Below are 22,957 nucleotides of genomic sequence, written 5' to 3' on the forward strand. Positions count from 1 at the left end.
GTTTAGTCGTGTCCGACTCTTCGTGACCCCCTGGACCAGAGCACGCCAGGCACTCCTGTCTTCCACTGCCTCCCGCAGTTTAGTCAAACTCATGCTGGTAGCTTCGAGAACACTATCCAACCATCTTGTCCTCTGTCGTCTCCTTCTCCTTGTGCCCTCAATCTTTCCCAACATCAGGGTCTTTTCCAGGGAGTCTTCTCTTCTCACGAGGTGGCCAAAGTATTGGAGCCTCAGCTTCAGGATCTGTCCTTCCAGTGAGCACTCAGGGCTGATTTCCTTAAGAATGGATAGGTTTGATCTTCCTGCAGTCCATGGGACTCTCAAGAGTCTCCTCCAGCACCATAATTCAAAAGCATCCATTCGTCGGTGATCAGCCTTCTTTATGCTCCAGCTTTCACTTCCATACATCACTACTGGGAAAACCATAGCTTTTACTATACGTACATGCATACATACACAATGTACTTAAAGAGAGAGGTTCATAGAAGAACCAATTATTAAATCTTGAAGTGTTGAGAATGGATTTCCAAGCAAATGAAAAAGGAATGCTATGGAAACCCCACTTTTATGATTCTTGTTTAGTTTTATAATTGAAAACACATGGCTGGCCATCTGGCTATCCAAGAATCAAAGGATTTGCACTTAACAGTAATTTACTTGCCCTGAGACTTGTATGATCCCTACATGTGTTTTCTCCTCATCTTTAATATGTGTGGTCTTCACATGCAAAATGCAACAACTGAAACACTATCCAGACAGTTTATGGTGGCTGATTACAGAGCAGAAACAAGCGGCAATTTCCTCGTGAGGTATTTGGAAAATTCTCAGTGCCGGGTTTTATTTTCTGTTTGGATTTCTCATCCCCTCAGATAAATATTGGAACCGGCTTTGAGTAAATAATACCTTGGCACTGGTAATACAATTCACTACAGCCATTTAAGACCTGCTATTCTGTGATGACTACACTTCAGAGCAGAAAGTGGTAAATCAGGAAGTAACTTATTGAATCCTGCTCCCCCAATATACAGTCATAAAAGAAGTCTTATAGCAATTAAAGGAAACATGAGGTCGTTCTCCCCTCATGTGATTACAATTGCAGGAGGAGAGAGTGGGGCTGCCCTCCACAAACTGGCGCAGGGCAGAAAGATCCGAAGCAGGGAGTCTCAGGAGCCCTACCGGTTGGAGGGGATTGGCTACAGGGTTGAGAATGCTGCACAACTAGAGTTCTGCAATGCTGTCAGGATCCTACGCGTGCAAGAGGCTCTCCATTTCTGCCTTTCCACGTCAACAAGTGGATGAGGGTGACAGGCCAGCCAAGACACAAAAGTTGGGCGAGACCACTGAGCCCGGCCCCTTTCCTCCCTCGTGGGGTAACAGTCACGTTTCACTCTTCTGTTGTAAGGACATGGCTTCTCTCATAAATCGGTTAACTGCCATAACCATTTAGGCTGTGTTTGGCTAGATGGGTTAGAAGGTGTGGAAGCCTGTCCTACTGTTCTTTTGTAATACTTTTTGGTAAAGGATCACTGTTTTCTCCAGATAAATGGTGCATTGATAATGCACTTTAAATTGGATGACCGGCATGTAAGCACATTCAGGTAACATTGACCTGGCTGTCATTGCAGTGGCGTAGCGTGGGGGGTGCAGGGGGGCCAGCCGCACTGGGTGCAACATCTGGGGGTTAGGGTTAGGGGGCGCAAATCCATGGGTTAGGGGGCGCGAATCCACGGGTTAGGGGGCGCAAATTACTTGCCTTGCCCTGGGTGCTGACAACCCACGCTACGCCACTGTGTCATTGTACAGGCTTTGTGTTGTTCTTGAGGATTCTGTACTCCACTTGCCATCCATCAGGAAGACTCAGCCTTCTGGAGTCTGTCTTAGTGGTAGTGCTCACACCACTGAACTGACTGGTCCTTTTTAATTTTATGATGGGTTAAAACATTTTATTTTTTATTTCAACAGTCTCAGACTTCTTGTCTGATCATTCTGGGTTTGCAGCACGTGACAGATTGCATTGTATGTGCTCTTTTGTGGATTTCTTTGGGGGAGATTGGCTTTAATTCTTTTTTGAAGCTGTTTTTTGCCATCATTTTACAACATTAAATTTGGGGAACAAATGGAATAAATAAACACAAGCTTTCAAAAACTGCCACCCCCCTGCTGGGCTACTCATATTTAATGCCCTCTTTTATCCCATGAACATAACATTGCTAACACTTTACAACTTAATAATAGTAATATCATTCTTATGAGTGCAGATGAGGAATATGAGAAGAATTATTCTTAAATGCCCCCAAGGCATGTCTTTGAGAAGGCCATATATTTGTACAAACAAGAGAGAACAAATAAAACTGCTTCACTCAGTTCTTTGGGGAAACATTTGGTTCCTGCAAGTTTCATTTTATTACTGACACTTCTTATTCTTTCACTTTATCAAAGGACAGAAATGTATTTTTGCTCACCAGGGCCATTTGGAGCGCTCCTTGATACATCCTTTGAGTTATTTACTTACCATCGTGGAGAACTTCATGAAATGCACTAGTTCATTTCCTCAAGGTCCCTCAGGGGATGGATGCTACATGTTCAGTCCGTAATGTAAACAGGTATTTAATTACACATTTTATACAATAAAATCTCCACATCTCAAATTCACAGGTCAAGACACAAGTAGGACATTCAATCCAAAAACTTCACAGTGGAGGAGGGCAGATAGCAGGCTTATACAAACAAAGGCTGCAATCTTGCATGTGTATCTAAGTGCAGGAATCCAGCAAAAAATTGCACTCCTATACAGATATACATAAAAGTAAATCCCTCTGAAATCAGTGAGACGTTTGGAGAGAAGCGTGAGATTATCAGAGCAAGCCCATGCATATTTATTCAGAAGTGCCACAGTGTTGAATGGGACTTACTCCCTAGTAAATTCCTTTGGGACTGCAGCCTAAAGTGATTATTTGAACAAGAAATACATTCAGATGATAACCCATAGAGCTCTTAAGTTGTAGGAGTTGCTCAAAAACAAAATCTGCTGTGGAAATTTAATTTTCAAAACATATGTCACAATTTGTCAACCATTTTATGTTTCAGTGGGGTGGGTGCAGGGAGGACTTCATTACAGGAGGCAAGTTTCAATGCAAGAGGCAGCTCATTTGGGGAACACATTCTGTGATTACTTTTCCTAAATCCTAAAATACTAGATGAGGTCTGAAACTTGGGGTGGTTGGCAACCCTCCATTCTAGAAGAAGAAGAAGAAGAGTTTGGATTTGATATCCCGCCTTTCACTCCCTTTAAGGAGTCTCAAAGCGGCTCACATTCTCCTTTCCCTTCCTCCCCCACAACAAACACTCTGTGAGGTGAGTGGGGCTGAGAGACTTCAGAGAAGTGTGACTGGCCCAAGGTCACCCAGCAGCTGCATGTGGAGGAGCGGAGACCTGAACCCGGTTCCCCAGATTACGAGACTACCGCTCTTAACCACTACACCGCACTGGCTCTCCTACCACACTGGCTGCCTACCACACTGGTGACATTACCTTTTCTAGCAAAACATAAAATATATATTGCTCTGAATTCCACAAATCAGTTATCCCTCACTGTGAAGGACCATGCCCTGGGAGTGTAAGAGTGGCCTCAAAAGGCACTGCTGACCCCCCCGAGTTTTGCTGGCTAGATGCCTGAGCCCCCTACCCATTTGGGTAAACCACAGCAGGCCTAAGACATTTTGGCACCAGAGGCAAACCACAAAATGGTGCCACCCTCTCCGCAAGGGGAGAAGAGGAGAGTGATGATCTACAACAATAACAAGGGGGAAATAAAAATCTACATCGGGACCCGCTGCCCTGTGGATCCTGCTGCCCAAGGCAGTTGCCTCACTATGCCTCGTGGGTGGGGCGGCCCTAGACTGAACAAAAGGAAGGGGCTCCCGGACCTACAACATGTGTTCCCAGAGTTTCCAGTGCTGAGCTCTCTTAGATCCAAAGTGTATGTAGGGATGAGATTCTTGTAACTGCCCACTGGCTTGAAGTGGGAGCCCAATGGCAGTCTAACCTCCTTACATGAGGCAGGGTGCCTTCTGTTTCTGTTTTTGATCTGTGGTCCTTGCTTTGCGTGTCAAGGTCCCCAGGGCCACCTCAATAACTCACACATCACACAGAATTTTTTGTTTAAGGTTTTTGGCATAATTTTGGCCTCAACTTTATTAAAATACAAAAATGTGAATGGTTGCTTAGGCATTGGTTGGGACTATCTGCCCCCACCATGGGGGACAGACTGACATTCCGCATGATGTGAAAGTCAGAAAAGGGGAATACACTTGGGGGTAGCGATGGAGCAGGGAACCTGCCCTCAGCCCTCCCCAAATGCAACCAGGGGCTCTTGCAATGGCCCGAGCCCCCTTGACAGAGTGGACAAGCAATAGTTAGCCCCCAATTCCTTTAACGGAATCCCTTGCAGCAGCAGCATTAGAGGGGCAGGCACAGCCAATCCATGCCCCTCAACCAACCAAACCATAAACCAATGCCTAACCGCAACCTTACAAGTTGTGACGATTTGCTATGCAGTAGGCAAAAACCAAATGGCCCCAGCCAATGAGCCAGATGGACAAAATTCCTACCGGGCCCCTGCCTCAAAGCAGACGACCCCATGACAGGCATAGCAAGGGCAAAGCGAACAACCCTAATTCTAGGGGGGGGGGCAGGCAATCCGATGCACGGGCGAAAAGAGGAAGCCCTAGCCTCGTGCAAGGAGTTTTAGCATTTCTGGCTGTCAATCAACAAATGGCAACATTAACTTCTTCCCAACAACAAGGGAAGCCCCAATCGCATCAGTGGCCAACGATCAATTAGGCCGCCCCCAACTTTGGAGTGTCCTGGCGTCCCCCACCGCAACACGTGCTTTCCATGAAGGAGAACACGCTTTCTCATTCTCTCCTTTCTGTTGTCTGCTGCACACTCTGTGCCTTATCCGGCCAGGCCTGGTTTCTCCCCTCCCCACTTCTCCATGAGAAGGACCTCAAGATCCTCTTTGGTGGGGGCTTGGGAGCTTATATAGTGGCATTGAGGCACTTCTGGGCCAGCTGGTCATAGCCTCATAGCCATAGGAAGGGCAACAGCGGTACAGCTCCTCTGTGATAGTCTTCTTTCTGCCTTTTATGTTTTATTTCTTCTGCTTAAGGTGGCCGTAGCGGACGCGGTTGGCGCTGTGGGTTAAACCACAGAGCCTAGGACTTGCCGATCAGAAAGTTGGTGGTTCGAATCCCTGCAACGGGGTGAGCTCCTGTCGCTTGGTCCCTGCTCCTGCCAACCTAGCAGTGTGAAAGCACAATGTGCAAGTAGATAAATAGGTACCGCTCCAGCGGGAAGGTAAACGGCGTTTCTGTGTGCTGCTCTGGTTCGCCAGAAGTGGCTAGTCATGCTGGCCACATGACCCAGAAGCTGCACGTTGGCTCCCTCGGCCAATAAAGCGAGATGAGTGCCACAACCCCAGAGTTGGCCACGACTGGACCTAATGTTCAGGGGTCCCTTTACCTTTAAGGTGGCCGTATGTCCTACTTTATAGAGGACAATCCTCTGTTTGAAGGAGTCTTCTGTCTGAAGCAATGTCTGCTCCAAGTATGGTTTAAAGATAAAGAACAACTGGAAGGGAGAGCAGAGGCTGCCTATCAGCACATAAATCTGCATGCAAATTTTACACACATCTAAGTTTTCCAGAGCAGCAACAAAGTAATTAAATTGATGGGAGGGAAGGATGGGACAAAGGATTTGGCAGCATATGATGGAAAGAGAGGGAGGAAAGGAGAAGGGATTTGATTTCTTCTTTGGCTTGGATTAAAAGCTGAGATGAGAAAGAACTTTTGGGATTCTGATACTATAATATTTGTCACAAGCAACAGGAGCCACCAAGATTCATATTTACAGGCTAGGAAATATGAAACTTGAGGACATCATTTAGAAAACTCCTGTTTCTCCCCGTCATCTTCGCCACTTCGAGGTATTCAATCATAAGAGCCTGCCACTCTATGATGACAGGGAAAGTAAGAGGGCTCTCAAACCAGAAAGTATACAAAAAATGGAAAATATTCAAAGATTACCTAAAAACATATTGTTCAAATAGCAATCTCCTTGCAGAACTAAACTGATCTTTGTAAAATACAAGGTGTAAATGTGAATTTAATAGAGTACATGAAAACAAATCAGGGTAATAGGAGGCTGTGCGTTAAACGTAAATAACAATAAAAGTACAATAAGAAGAACTGGAAGTCTTTCATTTAGAAATTCAATGAATGATTGTATAATAATGCAAATTCTTTTTGTGTGTGTGTTTTCTTTCTTTCTTTTTCTTTTTTTGTCTTAATCTTTTCTTTTTTATCTCAAGGTATGTATATATATTTGTATTTTAATTCAATAAAGATGATTAAAAAAGAAAAGAAAAAGAAATGAATGAATGAATGAATGAATTACCTAAATTCTGATTTCTACATTTCGGTGTCACACAGAACAGCTCATTCTGTCAGTTTCCGCATTAAAGAAAAGAAAGTCGGATCTACAAATGTTTGCAGACAAGAGCCCAGATCCCTTCTAAGGGTCATAATCTCCAAGGCTGCGTGACATATGAAATTTGGCGGTGATAGTATCACAAGTACCATCTATTTGCTGAGAAAAGCCTCCAGTGGTGAAACACTGCATGCAGGGAAAGAGGCGTGTGCCTGAGCAGGAGGAATGCGTAAGGAGAAGGAATCTGTGGAATGCGAACCTCTGTTGCTGCAACTAGTTTTTCTTGACTTAAGTGAAGAAGTGAAAGGTAGATAAGCAAAGCAGTGTGAAACTAAGGCTGTAATCCAGTGATGCTTCCATGATTTTGCAGCAGCAGACAGGGCTACCCCTCTGGAAATGGTTGCTTCAAAGTAAGCCCCATTGAGCAAAGAGGGCTTCTGAGCAAGCAAGTATGCATGGGAATAGACTCTTCACTGTCTTTTGGGTTGTTCTTGAACTTTATATCCTTCTGGACTGGACTGTGAGGTGGAAGAAGAATTACTTGTTGATGAGTTCTAAACTGAATTTATACATGTTTCCTCAGAAGAAGGTCCACTTTGGTTTCCTTACTTTCAGGTCAGTGTGCACAGAATTGCAGCTTTACGGCTGCGCTGGTTTTTAGGGGCCCAGTTTTCTAGCTTTGTGCGCAACACTACATCCATTCAAACATGCTGCTTCTCAGATTGTATATGCCAACTACCGTATTTTTTGCTCCATAAGACTCACTTTTCCCCTCCTAAGAAGTAAGGGGAAATGTGGGCACGTCTTATGGAGCGAATGCAGGCTGCGCAGCTATCCCAGAAGCCAGAACAGCAAGCGGGATCGCTGCTGTCGCTGTGCAGTGATCCCTCTTGCTGTTCTGGCTTCTGCGATTCAGAATATGTTTTTTCTTGTTTTCCTCCTCCAAAAACTAGGTGCATCTTGTGGTCTGGTGCGTCTTATAGAGTGAAAAATACAGTATATATTTGAGAAAATGTATTTGACTGTGCCAGCCTTTGCCAGCCTAATGCCCTGCAGATGTTTTGGAGGACAACTCAGCTGGATCTGGCGGGGTTGTCATCTAAAACACCTGGAAGCAGCAGATTGGCCAGGCTGGCTTATTCCTTTTCTCTAACCCATTGATTATTTCCATATGCATATTGGAGGCAAGGGAAAGGACCTCCAGCCCATCCAGCTATCATAAACGTGCATACTTACAGCAGGCTTTCTCCTTTCGCAAAAGTGATATTTACACAGTGTGGGGAAGAACTAGACATGGCCATCCATTTTCTCTCCCCAAAGGGGGCATTCAGCTGAGCTAGCAGCTCTTTGTCACAAATCACGGCGCCCCTTGGGATGGGAAATAATGCTTTTATTGCATTCAAAACTTGAAGATCAGCTTGTAAACTCTCAGCACACACCCCACAGCATATTCTGGGTGTGCCCTAAAGCTGCAATTCTATGCACGTTTACCTGAGAATAAGTGCACAGGGTCAATTTGCACACCTCTTTAACTCCATTATAGACGACTTTCATTTTCATGTCTTTGATTTGCATTTCTATAAGGCTGATTCCAGATGAAAGGCCCTGTCTGCTGCGACGAATCTGCTTTCCTCTATTGTGCTACAGGCATTGTTGTAATACACTCATTCTTATATTATAAGAATGCATTCAACCACTGCCATACCCTCTAACATTCCTTAGATGAAAATAGGAACATTTCTCACTCCCCTACAACTGACCCTCCTCGACCCCCATTTTGCTGTTCCCCTCCCCTCCCCCTGAGCATTTCCTATCAGAAGAAGAGCGAGTGGGACACAGCATCCTGAGAAAACCCCTTAATCCTGATCTTATTTTACAAAACCAAAAAACCCCACACCAATAAATAAATTTGAGAAAGGTCAAGATTAGACACGGACACACATAGCATTCTTTTTAAAAAACACACGCTCCACTCTGCTGTGCCTTTCTTCCCACCCAGGGTGGCCCTGCCCTCTGCCTGCCCCTCAGAGACCACCGTCTCGTGTCACATGGGGCCAGGCCCCGGTGGCCACAGCCTCTCCTCCTCCTCCCCCTCTCTCCAGTAGTCTCCAGTAGTTGCTACAAGCTGCCCAAGGGAGGAGGCTGGCAGTGGTAGCCCTGGAGAGGCAACGGGATGTTCCCTCACAGCTGAAGCCACCGTCACTTGGGACAAGTGCTTGCTCATCCTCCTCCCCGAGCTTGGTGGCAGTGGCACTGACAAGGGAAATTGGGGCATTCTGGGATCAAATTGGAAACCTGGATGGCTTTCATAATTCCAGGGCTGGGCCTGGAAAATTGGGGCACTTGGAGGATAAGGCTCTATTTCCCTGTAACATCTAAATCAGGAGAGGCCTGGGCTTGGTGGTGGGCTGGAGGAACTCCAGTAAACTGCCTCTGAATCCTGACACGATGGAGGCACTGTGCCTAGGTGGTTCCCAAGTCCAGATGGGTCTGTTGCCTTTTGGGATAGGGTGATCCCTAAAGGAGCAGGTTAATAGTCTGCGGTTACTCCTGGGCCCATCATCTGAGGTGACCTCTGGTGGCCAGAAGGCCTTTGTAACAGCTTTGGCTGGTTATAGAGTTACAGCATTTCTGGGTCAGGATAGGCTGGTCACTATCACCCATGAGCTGGTACAGCTTGCATACCTGTATGAGCACTTGAGGCTGCCCTAGAAGTGGCAGCTAGTGCAGAATGTGGGAGCTGGACTGCTCAGTGGGGCAGAAGGTCACCATCATATTTTCCTGCTACTGAAAGAATTGCATTGGTTGCCAGTCAACGAGCTGCATTTGGTATACACAGCTTGAGACCAGGATACTAAAAAAATCATCTCCTTCCCTACATACCCAACTGATGACCACGGTGTTCTGCAGGAGGGAACATCCTGCAGATACTCCTCTATCAGCAGGTCCCTTCTGCAGGAATGGGACTTCCGTGTGTTGGAATCAGGCCTTTAGGATGGAGGAACCTACCCTTGGGAAGTCCCTCCCGTTGCTTACCAGACAGGCACCTTCTTTTCAGTGCGTGCTAAAGATGTTCCTCTTTTAACAAGACTTCTAAAATCTTTATCTCAGTTGGTATCTGTCTTGTAGTGGAATTGATTTTATATATGTGCTGTTGTTGTTTTCAAGTGTTTTTAGGTGTGTGTGTAATTTTGCTTTTATATATGCAATTGTTTTAGCTTTTTTATATACTGTAAATAACCGCTGTGTATGTAAACTGCTTTATATCTTGCATTGCTTTGGGATGCCTCAAAGGGAGCAATGCATGCAGGAACAAAAGAATAAATAACTTCAATTTTTTTAAAAAAATATGCTTTTATGTATTGGCGAGTCATTCAAAATGGCAAGGGGGAGAAATACGATGCCTTATATTGATGTCAATAGATCATCCAATAAGTGCCTGTGATATCACTTCTGATATGGGGAAGGGGAGGTATGTCACACTCACCATTACTAGGAGCAAGAATTACTGCTTTTTAGGAACTTTTGTTGAGCACATGGAAGCTGCTTTCTGCTGAGGTCTTTCCCAGCTTTGCTAACTGGAGATGCAAAGTCCTCAGTTTGAACTTGGAGAAAGCATGCCCTTCCACAGTGACCTGGGATCCCTCCCTGGTTTTGTTACACATCAATGATGAATCCCCTACTCTGGAAACACATTCTGGGGCCATGTTACCTGACTGGTTCAACCACAGATCAACAGTTATTCTGTCTCAAATGCAGTATCTGGTTAAGGCATAAATAACATTTCCTGAACTTTTCTTGCACACTTTTGTCTCTTATGCTTAGTGTCATGACCCAGGTAACTCACATGCAAGAGGGTCTGATATCAATTCACATGTGTATCCCAGGCCAGTGCTTGGAAACAATGGCTGTATTAGAATTAGTTTACCTGCCAACAAAATCTGTAGGCAACCCATGATTACATGCTGTTCCTATTTCTTGCCTTCCTTTCATCAAGCTGCTAAATCACAACGATGGAAATAGATTCATCACTGTCCTGGTATTAATTTTCCACATGAGCAACCGCTGCAGTTGTCACAGAGCTGCTACTGATCACCAATTGCAGGGGAGGTGTCCAAGTGACAACCTATCAACACTTCGGCCACCACACAGAAAGATCTGCATGATGCCCACAAGGAGTCAAGGCCACCTATTTAGATGCTTCCAGGTTCGTCTGAATTAAATCCCTTCTTTATAAACAATTTATTTATGCTTCTGGGACTTGATTAAATCTTTCATACTTTGACTTATATCTTTGCCTGAAACTTTGTAGTTACCTTCCAATTAAAAGAAAAGAAAACCAAACCAAACCAAACCAAACCAACCACTGGGAAATCCTGGCTCTCTTACTCCAATACCACTGTTTATGATTTCCAGTCATCAAACTTCTTCTATTACTGAAGTCTCACCCCCCATCCCCACCCCGTAAAGAGGAAAGCTTTGATATTTGCAGAAAATACGAACTTTACTTTAAAAATGCATGTGTTGAATTTTACTGTGCGCTGTACAATTGCACATTGAAAAATTAATTCAGTTATTGCAATTTTAGATATAGAAGGAAGCTGTAACTCTGGCACAGAATATAGAAAAGAGCAAACAGTGTGTCTGTTCTGTTCTATTCTATTCTTCACACATGCACACACACACAAACAAACAGAATAATAATAATAAATAATAAAGTTGTGCAAAACTCTAGGAGTCCTCACCCCGCAACACACACAGCTTAATTCCATGCTAGCTTTTTAAAGGGGGACATTTATTTCATTTTTGGACAATGCTTTGGTATGATGCTGGCTCCAAGGGTAAAGAATTCTGTGGGCCAGGGGTGAAGACTGCCACATTATGAATGAATCCATACAACCCTCCCTTGCCTCCACGAATTGTTTCAAAAGACACTCAAAATCCTGTTTGCTGAAAGCCTAGTGGCATCATGACGCCCTGAAAGCAGTTTTCATGCGGATCTGTGACAGTGGCAATAAAAACCACTTTCTAATTGAGGGAAATGTTTATCCACCTATCATATTCTGACTGCTCTGTTCTTGTCCTCAGGTGAGGTAGTGAGGAAGCTGCCCAGGTCTCTGCTTTGAAGATAATCAGAGCACATAAAGGATACAGCAGTCTCTTAGATAAAATGAGTCAAAACCATTTTGGTAGCTAGCCTCTTTTTTATTACTACAGCTAGAATAAGGGTTTAAATATTCTCAGTGACAAGACCAAAGAATGAAACTTGGCACAAGCATTTGTTTAGGCGTTTAAAGGAATATTAGAAGGGGCCTTCAGGGCCTCAAAGGCTTAACGCAGATTTTCAATCAAATGTAGTGAGAGAATTACAATAAAGATGGATAATACCAGGATCTTTGCCAATACCACAGTCAGACACAGAAGGAAATTGAAGAATGCTGATAACACGGCTGTGGAATGAGCCTCGAGCTGTTGTGTTCATGGATAAAGGATTGTGGTTGTTGCTCGCTAGAGATTCTTCTGGGACGAGGCTGCCCTGCCTGTCATGTTCAGGCACCGGCAACCGGCGTATACAGGGCTCCAGTAGCTCCAAGATATACACACTCTGTGTTGATGATGAAACGGAGGATAATCAGTGCAGGATTGCAGCCCCCCCCCCCCCATTGCATGCAACCTCCACACATTGGTTGGCATTTCTGCACAAAGCAAAGAAATGTGCAAAGTCCATGTGCAAAAGTCTTTCTGCAACGATCGGCTGCTGTGTGTGTGTGTTTCTGCAGGGGGCAGATTGCACATTCAGCTCATACATGCCTAAACTTTAGCAGAAGAACCAAGTGGCAAGTGGATGTTATGAGCAAGTCAGTGATCCTATTTCTCTCCCTCCATGACTTTTTTTATCCTCATAAACATGGAGGAATTGAGTGACAAATTCAAACTTCTGGGAACCCTGGGAGGAAGTGATCGTGTCCTCGTAGGTTTCCTGACACAAAGGCAAGGGAGCACTGAGTGTAGTTGAAGGTACGGTCTTTGGACGCTTCAGTTGAGATTCCTGCATTCCTGAAGGGCCTCTTCCAACTATGGTTCTATGATCCTTTGGTATGTCGTCTGTATAGGTCTAAAGCCTGCAAGGATGACAGTTTGCAAAGAGACTTGCTGGTTCATTGAGCATGAACTCACAGCTAACTGTTATTTTTAAAGGTGCATCTTAAAGAATAATAAATCACTCGACGGGGAATTAAACTTTTTCCAAATCCACTTTTGATGCTGTTAAAATCCGTTGCTTGTCTCCAGTGCCCACTAACTGGAACTGAATCCCTGGTCTTTGCCAATTCAGTATTGCCATTTAATAAATTACCAGTTATAATGTAGCAATTTCCTTTAATTACTGGTTACAGTAATTTCTTAATTAGATATCTGATAGTAGCTTATGATTAATTCAGAATTGGCTATCAGGACTAGCATTCGATTTCTGCAGTGGGGAAAACAAATCAGGAGAGGTGGAGATTAATCCCATCTATTAAATGTGAGGTTTGAAAACTGCCACCCGCACATTAGATGCTGTCTTTAAAGCAGAAGAAATACAATTTCCTCCAGGTGAGCACAAAACAGTATCTCTTTAAAACACGAAGACACCTGTCTGGTTCTCCTCTTCTCTGGCTCTGGGGTTGCCTGTCCTGGTCAAAAGCCACAGGCTGCGTGTTTTCATAGGCACCCCGATAGTGCATCTTCTGCAAGGCCTTGCAGCTTGACTGTGTGTCACTACTGTGCAGGCGTTGTGGAGGGTACCCTGTTGGACTTTAACTGGGGAGGAAGTGCCATGTTAGTACAGGCTTGAAATTGCCAAGCCCAATATGCCAATACGGTGGGGTATCAAGCGATCTCTATCTCTGCCAATGCAGCAATGATGGAATTGCTCACATAATGGCAGAGAAGAGCTCCTGCTCCTCTCGCCATCTGCATGGGCAGCGGTGCCCACACTGTGCCAAGCTCCTTCCAGCCTTGTTCCCTCCCCTCTCAGTAGGCAGGAGAACAAAGCAGCCTCACCTGCTAGGCCTGCTGGCCCCTCCCACTGCCTGCTATGGACAGGGCCATTACGAAAGACGTCCTGGGTGTCCGCACGCCACCCAACCTCAAGGACCCATTTCCTGTCGCTTCTGGCAACGCACATGGAGCTCCGAGGCATCGCCACGCAACCACCTCCTTGCTTTTCCCTGGAAAAGGGTTTTCCTTTTCTTGTGAAAATAGCAAAAGGATATAGGAAACATGCATTTAAAAGTGATAGCTCTCAAATGGTCTTATCTTAATGTGAAGCATTTCCAACACGTTACCTCATCTCAATATGAACTGCATGTAACTTGCCATACGTAAATGTTGTTTCTCACATTCCTAACATTGCAAGAGAGAGGCTCTCTGCCTCCTCACTCTGCACCCTAAAGCCACTAAAATGCAAGTTATTTCTTCTCTTCTTACTCTCCGCAACCACCAATCTCACATCATTATCCTCTCGCTTCACATGAGACACTTGTGCAGCTCACTCCAATTCACCATTACGTGATCTGGCAATGGCCCCAGTGGGGGCAATGGGGACAAGGAGCACTGCAGGGGAGAAGAGGCACGAAGGATCACTTCACGTAGTTGTGCCACCCCCTGCCCCCACCCCCAGGGAAGCCCGAAAAGGTAGATTTCTCCATCAGAGTCATTATCCACAGTGCAGATAATCCCACAACGCCTAGATAAAATAATAGTTGCCCACACTGGGCAAATATCCCAGAGGCGGTGGAATCTGTGGAAGCTCAACAAGCTCAGTTAATTGCAAGAGACGGAAGAATTTCCAGGCTGCAGCTGATTTGGGAAATGGAAGGGGCCAAATACCCCAGCAAAGGCCACACATATCTCCCCCAACATAAGGAACTTCAGATGTGCATATCAAATTAAAGATGCTTATCTGTGCTTATCCAAATACATGGACCTTATTTGATAATCTTGATCGTTCTGCATAGCAGAGATATTTTCATTTATATTTCATTTATATTTCTGACTAGCAGGAAGTGCCAGTACCAAAGAAATACTGTATGGACCATGCAATTTGTGAGTTTATTAGGGCACGCACGCGCGCGCACACACACACACACACACACACCAACCCAGGGCTCTCTCCTGACCCAGGGAACACCTGACCCAGCCCAAAGGATTGTGGGGGGAGGTAACCTCCCCAAGTCTGACCCCCCCGACAAAGGCTAGTGCCATTGTAGCTCTGCCCTTTCATATACCAAGAAACAAGGGCTTCCCAAATGCTGCCTGCAGAACAGTGATTTGATTATTTAATTTCTATGCCGCTTAATATATTTAAAGTACAGTGGTGCCTTGCGAAGAAACCCTATTAGCGGCTTAGCGGATTAGCGCTATTAGCGGTTTAGCGGCTATTAAAGGCTTAGCGGATTAGCAGCTAAAAGGCTATTAGCGCCTATTAAAGGCTTAGCGGATTAGCGGCTAAAAGGTTATTAGCGGCTTAGCGGCTTAGAAAAAGGGGGGGAAGCGGAAAAAAACCAGAACACTTGCAAGACGTTTTCGTCTTGCAAAGCAAGCCCATAGGGGAAATCGTCTTGCGAAGCAGCTCAAAAACGGAAAACCCTTTCGTCTAGCGGGTTTTCCGTCTTGTGAGGCATTCGTCTTGCGGGGCACCACTGTATCTCTAAGTGGTGTATGGAAAACGGAAGCAACAATGGAGAACTAAAACAAAAACATTACAGAAATGCACAGCAACATATAAAAATGTTACAATAATAAGAGGTAAGAAATAAATAAAGGTAAAGGACCCCTGGAAGGTTAAGTCCAGTCAAAGGTGACTATGGGGTTGCAGCACTCATCTCGCTTCAGGTCGAGGGATGAGTGTGTTAGTCTACAGACAGCTTTCTGGGTCCTGTGGCCAGCATGACAAAACTGCTTTTGGTGCAATAGAACACTGTGGCCGATTCCAGAGCGCACAGAAAGTATTGGTAAAAAATATGACAGAATATAAATATGAGCTACAACTAGCAACACAACTGACAATTGAAAAAAAAGGTTAAATACTTGGGGCTTTGGTTGACAGCTAAGAGTATAAATATCTTTAAGGATAATTATGTAAGAACCTGGAAAGAAATAAAGAAAAATATGGATGTTTGGGGAAGGATGAATTTATTACTATGGGGAAGAATTCAGGTAATGAATGCCAAGAATGCTATTTTTATTTCAAACAATACCCATAGCCAGAGGAGCGGGACACATCAAACAATGGCAAAAAGATGTTTCTAGATTTATCTGGCAGGGGGGAAACCCAAGGATTAAGTATAAATTATTAACAGGTGTTAAAGAAAGAGGCTGATTTTCACTGCCGGATTTGAAATTGCAGTGCTACCTCAGAAGTCGAACGGAATCGGTTATGGAAGTCTGTTCAACTTCCAAAACATTCAGAAACCAAGGCCAATCGGAAGCCAACTGGAAGCCATGGAGGCCGCATTGGATGTTAAGGTTCCAAAGAACGTTTGCAAACCGGAACACTCACTTCTGGGTTTGCAACATTCAGGAGCCAAAACCAAAATAAAAAAATTCCTTCCCGTAGCACCTTAAAGACCAACTAAGTTAGTTCTTGGTATGAGCTTTCGTGTGCATGCACACTTCTTCAGATACACTGAAACAGAAGTTGCCAGATCCTTCTATATAGTGAGAAGGTGGGGAGGGGTATTACTCAGAAGGGTGGTGGGAATGGGAGATTGGCAGATAGCTGAGATGAGCCTGTTGACGACTCTTAACGACTGCAATAGGTCTTACAGGAAAAGGCAAGGGGTGAGAAGGTGAAAAATGGCTTAGTCATGTATAATGAGATAAGAATCCAATGTCTTTGTTCATACCAGGTCTCTCCATGGTTTTAAGTTTGGTAATGAGTTGCAATTCAGCAGCTTCTCTTTCCAGTCTATTTCTGAAATTCCTTTGTAGTAAAACAGCTACTTTGAGATCTTGTATAGAATGTCCTGGGAGATTGAAGTGTTCTCCTACTGGTTTCTCTGTTTTGTGATTCTTGATGTCAGATTTATGTCCGTTTATTCTTTGGCGTAAGGTTTGGCCTGTTTGTCCAATATAGAGAGCTGAAGGACACTGTTGGCATTTGATGGCATACAAGCGATATCCTTGAAAAAGATCATGGCCACTGCGCCCATCACCTCCTGGTAAATAGAAGGGGAAGAAATGGAGGCAGTGAGAGATTTTACTTTCTTGGGCTCCATGATCACTGCAGATGGTGACAGCAGTCACGAAATTGAAAGACACCTGCTTCTTGGGAGAAAAGCAATGAGAAACCTAGACAGCATCTTAAAAAGACCCTGATGTTGGGAAAGATGGAGGGCACAAGGAGAAGGGGACGACAGAGGACGAGATGGTTGGACAGTGTTCTCGAAGCTACCAGCATGAGTTTGACCAAACTGCGGGAGGCAGTGGAAGACAGGAGTGCCTGGCGTGCTCTGGTCCAGGGGGTCACGAAGAGTTGGACACAACTAAACGACTAAACTACAACAAAAAAGTGAATGGGCAACCTATAAAGAGTTATTATTGGAAGTAGAACAGCAATTAAAGTTGAAAAGATTTGAGGATAGATGACATTTAGTAACAAATTGGTTGAAATATCACCAATTAAATGATGTGTTTAAAATTGATAAGAAAAATAGATTTAGTAAGGAAATTTCAAGGTTTGAAAAAGATTTATTGGAAAATAATGTGAACTTGCTTTCTAAAATGTATAAGTTGTTGCTAGAGTGGCACGCTAAGGATGAAGAAGTTAAATCAGTAATGATACAATAGGCACAAGATATTGGGCATAATATTCAATTTTCATCTTGGGAAAGGTTGTGGAAGGAGAACCTAAAATTTACAGCATGCTGTGCGCTGAAGGAGAATTATATGAAAATAACCATAAAAGGGTGGAGGGAATCCTAAATGATTATGATGATGTTTATTGTTTGAATTTAAATTTGCAGTGTAAAACTCAATTTAAAAGATTTATTAAAAAAACACACAGAAATTACCCTTCATTATGGGGGGGGGGAGAGAGGCCCCCCACTTTTACACCATGACCTTCCAGACTCTGCCTCTGGTGTTTCCTGGGCTTTGAGTCTGCCCACCCATCTCCTGCATCCTGATTCCACAAACGTGAAGGTAAAAGTTATCTTATGAATAAAAAAGAAAAAGTCCAGTTGAAGAGGATGTTGAAATATAATTTTGTAAAGAAACCAGAAGCCTTCCTTTTAGGAATGACAAGAAATGAAATAAACAGAAAGGATTTTAAACTCTTTCAGTATGCAACTACTGCAGCGAGAATATTAATGGCCCAAAAATGGAAGCAGGAAGAACTACCGACTCTGGAAGAATGGAGAATGAAGTTAATGGACTATGCAGAACTGGACAAACTAACTGGAAAAATAAGATATCAATGGGATCACAAGTTCATTGAGGACTGGGGAAAATTCTCTGAGTATTTGAAAAGTGTATGTGATGAGCAAACAACGCTAGTGGGTTTTAAAGAAGCTTTGTGAAAGAACAAGGAATATTGCAAGAATGCAAATATGTTCGTAAAGGTATTTTAAAAGGCGATACTAATTTTGGGAATGTGTAGATAATAAATTTAAATACGGATGATTGTCAGAGAAGCTGAGGGAAGTCCAAAAGAGAAAAATATGTTAATTGAGAATTGTTAATTGGAGATATTTGTGTAAAACCTAATAAAAATTATTAAAAAAAAAAAGAAAATGTGATAATAGATGCAAAATTGTACATGATAAACCAATTATCAGCTGGAAAAAAAAGAAAAAGTCCTTCTAAAAGGAAAAAAAGGAAAAAGGAAAATGCGGTTCTGTTGAATGGCCTGGGTTACTGGAATGTTAAATGTGCAGTATATATCTGAATGAAAGGGAAAAATGGTGGCAGGCAGAAAACATGGATTATTTAATTTTCAGAGTAAAGGCAGGTGTGAGCTATTTACGTGATAAATTCAGGAAAGAGAAAGCAATACTCCAAATCCAGTGGCAATAAGCGAATCTCTAAAAATACAAGGGACTGATCAATTTATTTAAGCTGAGTTAGAGCTTTCTTTTGGAAAGAGAACTGACCAGATGTCTCTTTATTGCCACATACAATGCGCCACTCACAGTGCAACAATCCATCAGGGGCCTTGAACTGGCACTACAAAAAAGTCTCTGGCACATTTTTACAGAAAGACCCATATTCTCACAACTTTCGTGCATCTTTGCACTTGACAAATAGCTGTTTGACTCCGGTTTTGTTCTGATTCACTATTCTGTCAAGCACAGGGCCCCTATTCAAGTGGCCAGCAATGGCGGCCTACAACTTGCTGTTTTCTTTTCTTTTCTTTCTTTGTTTCCCCCTTGACAGACACTTGTGTACTTCTTCTATCATGTAGCTGGGCATCTGGGAAAAAAAAACCGTTTTCAATGATTTTACAACAAAAAAAAATCACACAGCATGTTAAAAAGAGGTCTGAGTGACTCTGGTAGGATGTGAGAAGAAACTGTTCATGTCACGAAGTTCTCAGGCTCTATCCCTCCCCCTTCCTCATATACTTAATGTTGACAGTTAAAACTGGGATGTAAATAATCAATATGATTGCGTTTGTTTATGTGTTTAAGTTATACTGAATATTTTAGTACTAAAATTTGGATGCAAATCTTTTCATTGTTTGCATACTTTGATTTTACTTCAGAATTATTGCAAATGAATTTACTTTTCTTGGTTCCTACAAGAATCACACACTAAAAACTGTTTCCCAAGCTGACACTTGGTATTGGGTTTTGTTGAGAACTTGTTTCCCCCACTGAAATGCGAAAACCAAATTTTGGTAACCTGAATATTCATTTTACTTTGGATTTTCAGACTCATTCTTTGAAGCCTGAAAATGTTCTTAAAATGAAGATTTTTGAGAATCTCCAAAATAAAATTGACTGAAACTTTTGAAGCAATTCAGTGTTCAGTGTTACTGCTTTACCTGATAAAGCAAAAAGTAGTGGTACTGAAATTATGGCTGGCTATGACATCCTGTGGTTTCCATGGTGATATGCTTAAGTCACTCCTTCCATCAATGAGATTCCTTGATTTTCCATTACCTTATTACAGTGGTGCCTCGCAAGACGAAAAGAATCTGTTCTGTGATTCTCTTCGTCTAGCGGTTTTTTCGTCTTGCGAAGCAAGCCCATTGAAGGATTAGCAGATTAGCGCTATTAGCGGCTTTTAGCGGCTTTTAGCGGCTTATCTGCTGATCGGATCAGCTGATAAGCGGCTTAGCGGCTTAGAAAAAGAGGGGGGGGAGGAAAAAAAAACCAGAGGAACTCGCAAGACATTTTCGTCTTGCGAAGCAAGCCCATAGGAAATTCGTTTTGCGAAGCACCTCCAAAACGGAAAACTCTTTCGTCTAGCGAGTTTTCCGTCTTGCGAGGCATTCGTCTTGCGGGGCACCACTGTATATCAGGTCAAGTTTTCGGAATGGTTTTATGTGGAAGCCAAAGGAGTAGTGGTGAACCAAACAGTAGAAAAAACAAAGTTATTATTTTCCAACTCTTTATTTACCCCTTATCCTGCAATTCTTATGTTTGCCTATTACTACTGCTATTGTTATTTCAGCAAAATAATTGCATGAGTGGAATGACTTTTGTTTGCGCAACAGAACTTCCCCTCCTCTCTGCCCCCTGCACCCTAAATCTGTTTTGGAGGTTCCCTCAACCCTTTGGAGCAGATTTGGGGACAGGGCAGGGCCTGTGGGGCAGCGGGTGGGGCAGGGGGAGTCCTGTTGTGCAAGCGGAAGTTGTTCTGTTCGCTCACTTATTTAGCTGAATATTGCCTTTTGTCTTAAATCAATTCTATGTTAATTTCATTGAATAACCCCTAATTCTATTATCACAGTACATAACAAAATAAGAAAATTGATTCACATTTACAACTTTTAATCTACCTGTGATTCAAGCAGACTTTTACTACCAGTAGGCCCAGTCAAATATACAAAAACCTACCACAAATAATTCCTGCTACTAAAACACCCTAACCTAAATATATGAAGGCCAGAGAATAATGAGGTTGATAACCCACGGGAGGAGAAACCAGGGCAAGCCCAATATATTTCAGTGCCTAAGGTAAACCACAAAATGGTGGCTCCTTCCTCACCAGGAAAGAAGGAGGTAATGAAGACCTACATTAGGAACAATGAGGAAATAAAGATCTTCACTGGGATTTGATGTTCTGTGGCTCCTGCCACCTGAGGCGGGTGCCTCACCTTGCCTCATGGGTACACTGGCCCTGTGAGACCAAAACTCCCATGTGACCAGGGTTCAAATTCCCACTCAGCCATGAAACACACTGGGTGACATTGGGCCAGTCACTGCATCTGAGCCTAACCCAGCTCATATGGCTTTTGTGAGGATGAAATAGAGAGGGGGAGAACCAGTTATGCCACCTTCAGCTCCTTGGAGGAAGGCTGGAATATAAATGTAATAATAATGATGTTATTTGTTGTTGTTTAGTCGTCTTAGTCATGTTCGACTCTCCGTGACCCCATGAATCAGAGCATGCCTTGGGAACTCTCATTTTCTTCTCAAAGCTTCTCCTTTTTTTAATGTCCATTGAGTTTTCTTGGCAAAATACTGGAGTGGATTGCCAGTTCCTTCTCCAGATGGATCATATTTAGTCTAAACTCCTGGCTATGACCTGTCCGTCTTGGGTGGCCCTGCATGGCATCATAGCTCATAGCTTCTCTGAGTTATTCAAGCCCCTTCGCCATGACAAGGCAGTGATCCATGAAGAGGAATAATAATGATAGGGTTGCCATATTTCAAAAAGTAAAAACCAGGACACCCCAAAAGTTGTTGAGCTATTTTTTTTTTTTTTTTACAAAAATGCCCCCAAAATGTGATTTTTCTGGTGCATGATGGTGGTCACAAGGTCTCAAAGAATTCCTTTATGCCCTTTATTCTCCCACAGTAGATTATGTTCATGAAGTATTGAAACTCCTCAAAGCTACTTGGTTAGGGACAGCCCTATAATATTTATTCAGAAGGAATGTCAGCTGAATTCACTGGGACCCATTTCCAAGATATTTGTGCACAGTATTTAAGTTTAAGGTATTGAAGTGCCTTCGGAAGGCATGAAATACTGAAGGAAAACATTTCCCGCCCTGGCACCCTCTCCAGAATTATAGCCTACACCAGCCTTTCTCAATTTTGTGGCCCCCGATGTTGTTAGACTACAACTCCCATCATCTCCACTCCATAAAACACTGTGTCCATCGGGATCAAGCTGCCTGCTGGCCCACCCAGAATTCAGTTGACCCAGCCATTGCCTTTGGATATAGTGGGCAGATGTGCCACAAGAGTGGGGAGTAAAAGACTCTCAGCATTTCACACCGTGTGTTGCAATCTGGCCTAGTTTGACCCAGGCAGAAGCAGAACAGGGCTGAATGTGAAAGCAAGTCGCAACTAAAAACCTACCAGCAAAACCCTTCCTAGGCTATTATTAATCTTTTGAGTCATGCCATTCCTTTTTGATGTTTGAAAAATGTGACTTGACCTCTAATGCTCTGTTAAAGCAAGGTGCTTGTTATTAGCTCTCTGAAATATGAATCTCTGCATGGTATTTCTCTTGCAACCCATCCTGCACAGAAGTCAGAGGCTGAAACGTATTTGTGGCAGGTTAATTTTTGCCTCTTAAATCTGGCAATATATTATGATTTATCTTTCCTTCAGTAATTTTTTTCTGTTCTATCACTATTCTGCTATTCATGCATCATCAGTATGGAGATTTTGGTTTCTTCGTATGCACCTATAATCTTTCCAGCCGGTGGTTTATATGCCTTCATCCAAGCATCAAAACCATCTCATAGCTCATTGCAAAAATGTCTAGTATTATGAGAGCCTGGGGCTCTTCTGACAGCTGACAGAAACTACCTGAATGATCATTTTTTAAACTGGATCCATGATTAATCTTTGAGAAATAGGCTAGTTCATATCATCTAAGTGAATTTTGTCTAGTGATCATTATTAATTCCAACAGTAAAAGTGTGCCCTTTTCAGAAAGCTACAGGTTTGAGAAAGAAAACTTAAGACGTTTCCCCCCCTGCTATGAGATTATTTGCATCCCTTTCTGGTTTGGAGGGAGGGATTACTTCAGAGCATCACCCTAACCATGTCTACTCAGAAATAAATCCAGTTTAATTCAATAGGGCATACGCCCAGTAAAATGAAGTTACAATTGCAAACTTAGTCTCCCAAAGAAGTAGTTCCATGAAGGTTTATGAAGCAGTGAGTATGCAAACTGTTCTTGAGCTCCAGTTCTGTATTTGTCTGTATAGTGACAAGGTTAAGTATGCATTAGAATACTGGGGACATCTTCTTGACGAACGTTTAAGTGCACCATTGGGATGGCCTGCAACATCCCTGCT

At 43.3% G+C, this 22,957-nt stretch overlaps 1 long non-coding RNA gene across 1 annotated transcript; it reads left to right on the top strand.

Annotated features, from left to right (window-relative positions):
* Positions 1-6,806: 6,806 nt before the first annotated feature.
* Positions 6,807-11,704, top strand: LOC308582348. The gene is made up of 3 exons (XR_014005633.1): positions 6,807-7,104; positions 10,487-10,696; positions 11,578-11,704. It is a non-coding gene; the product is annotated as an uncharacterized lncRNA (long non-coding RNA).
* Positions 11,705-22,957: the final 11,253 nt, after the last annotated feature.

This window comes from Podarcis bocagei, assembly GCF_964188305.1.
Source record: "Podarcis bocagei genome assembly, chromosome: 1".
Lineage (NCBI taxonomy): Eukaryota > Metazoa > Chordata > Lepidosauria > Squamata > Lacertidae > Podarcis > Podarcis bocagei.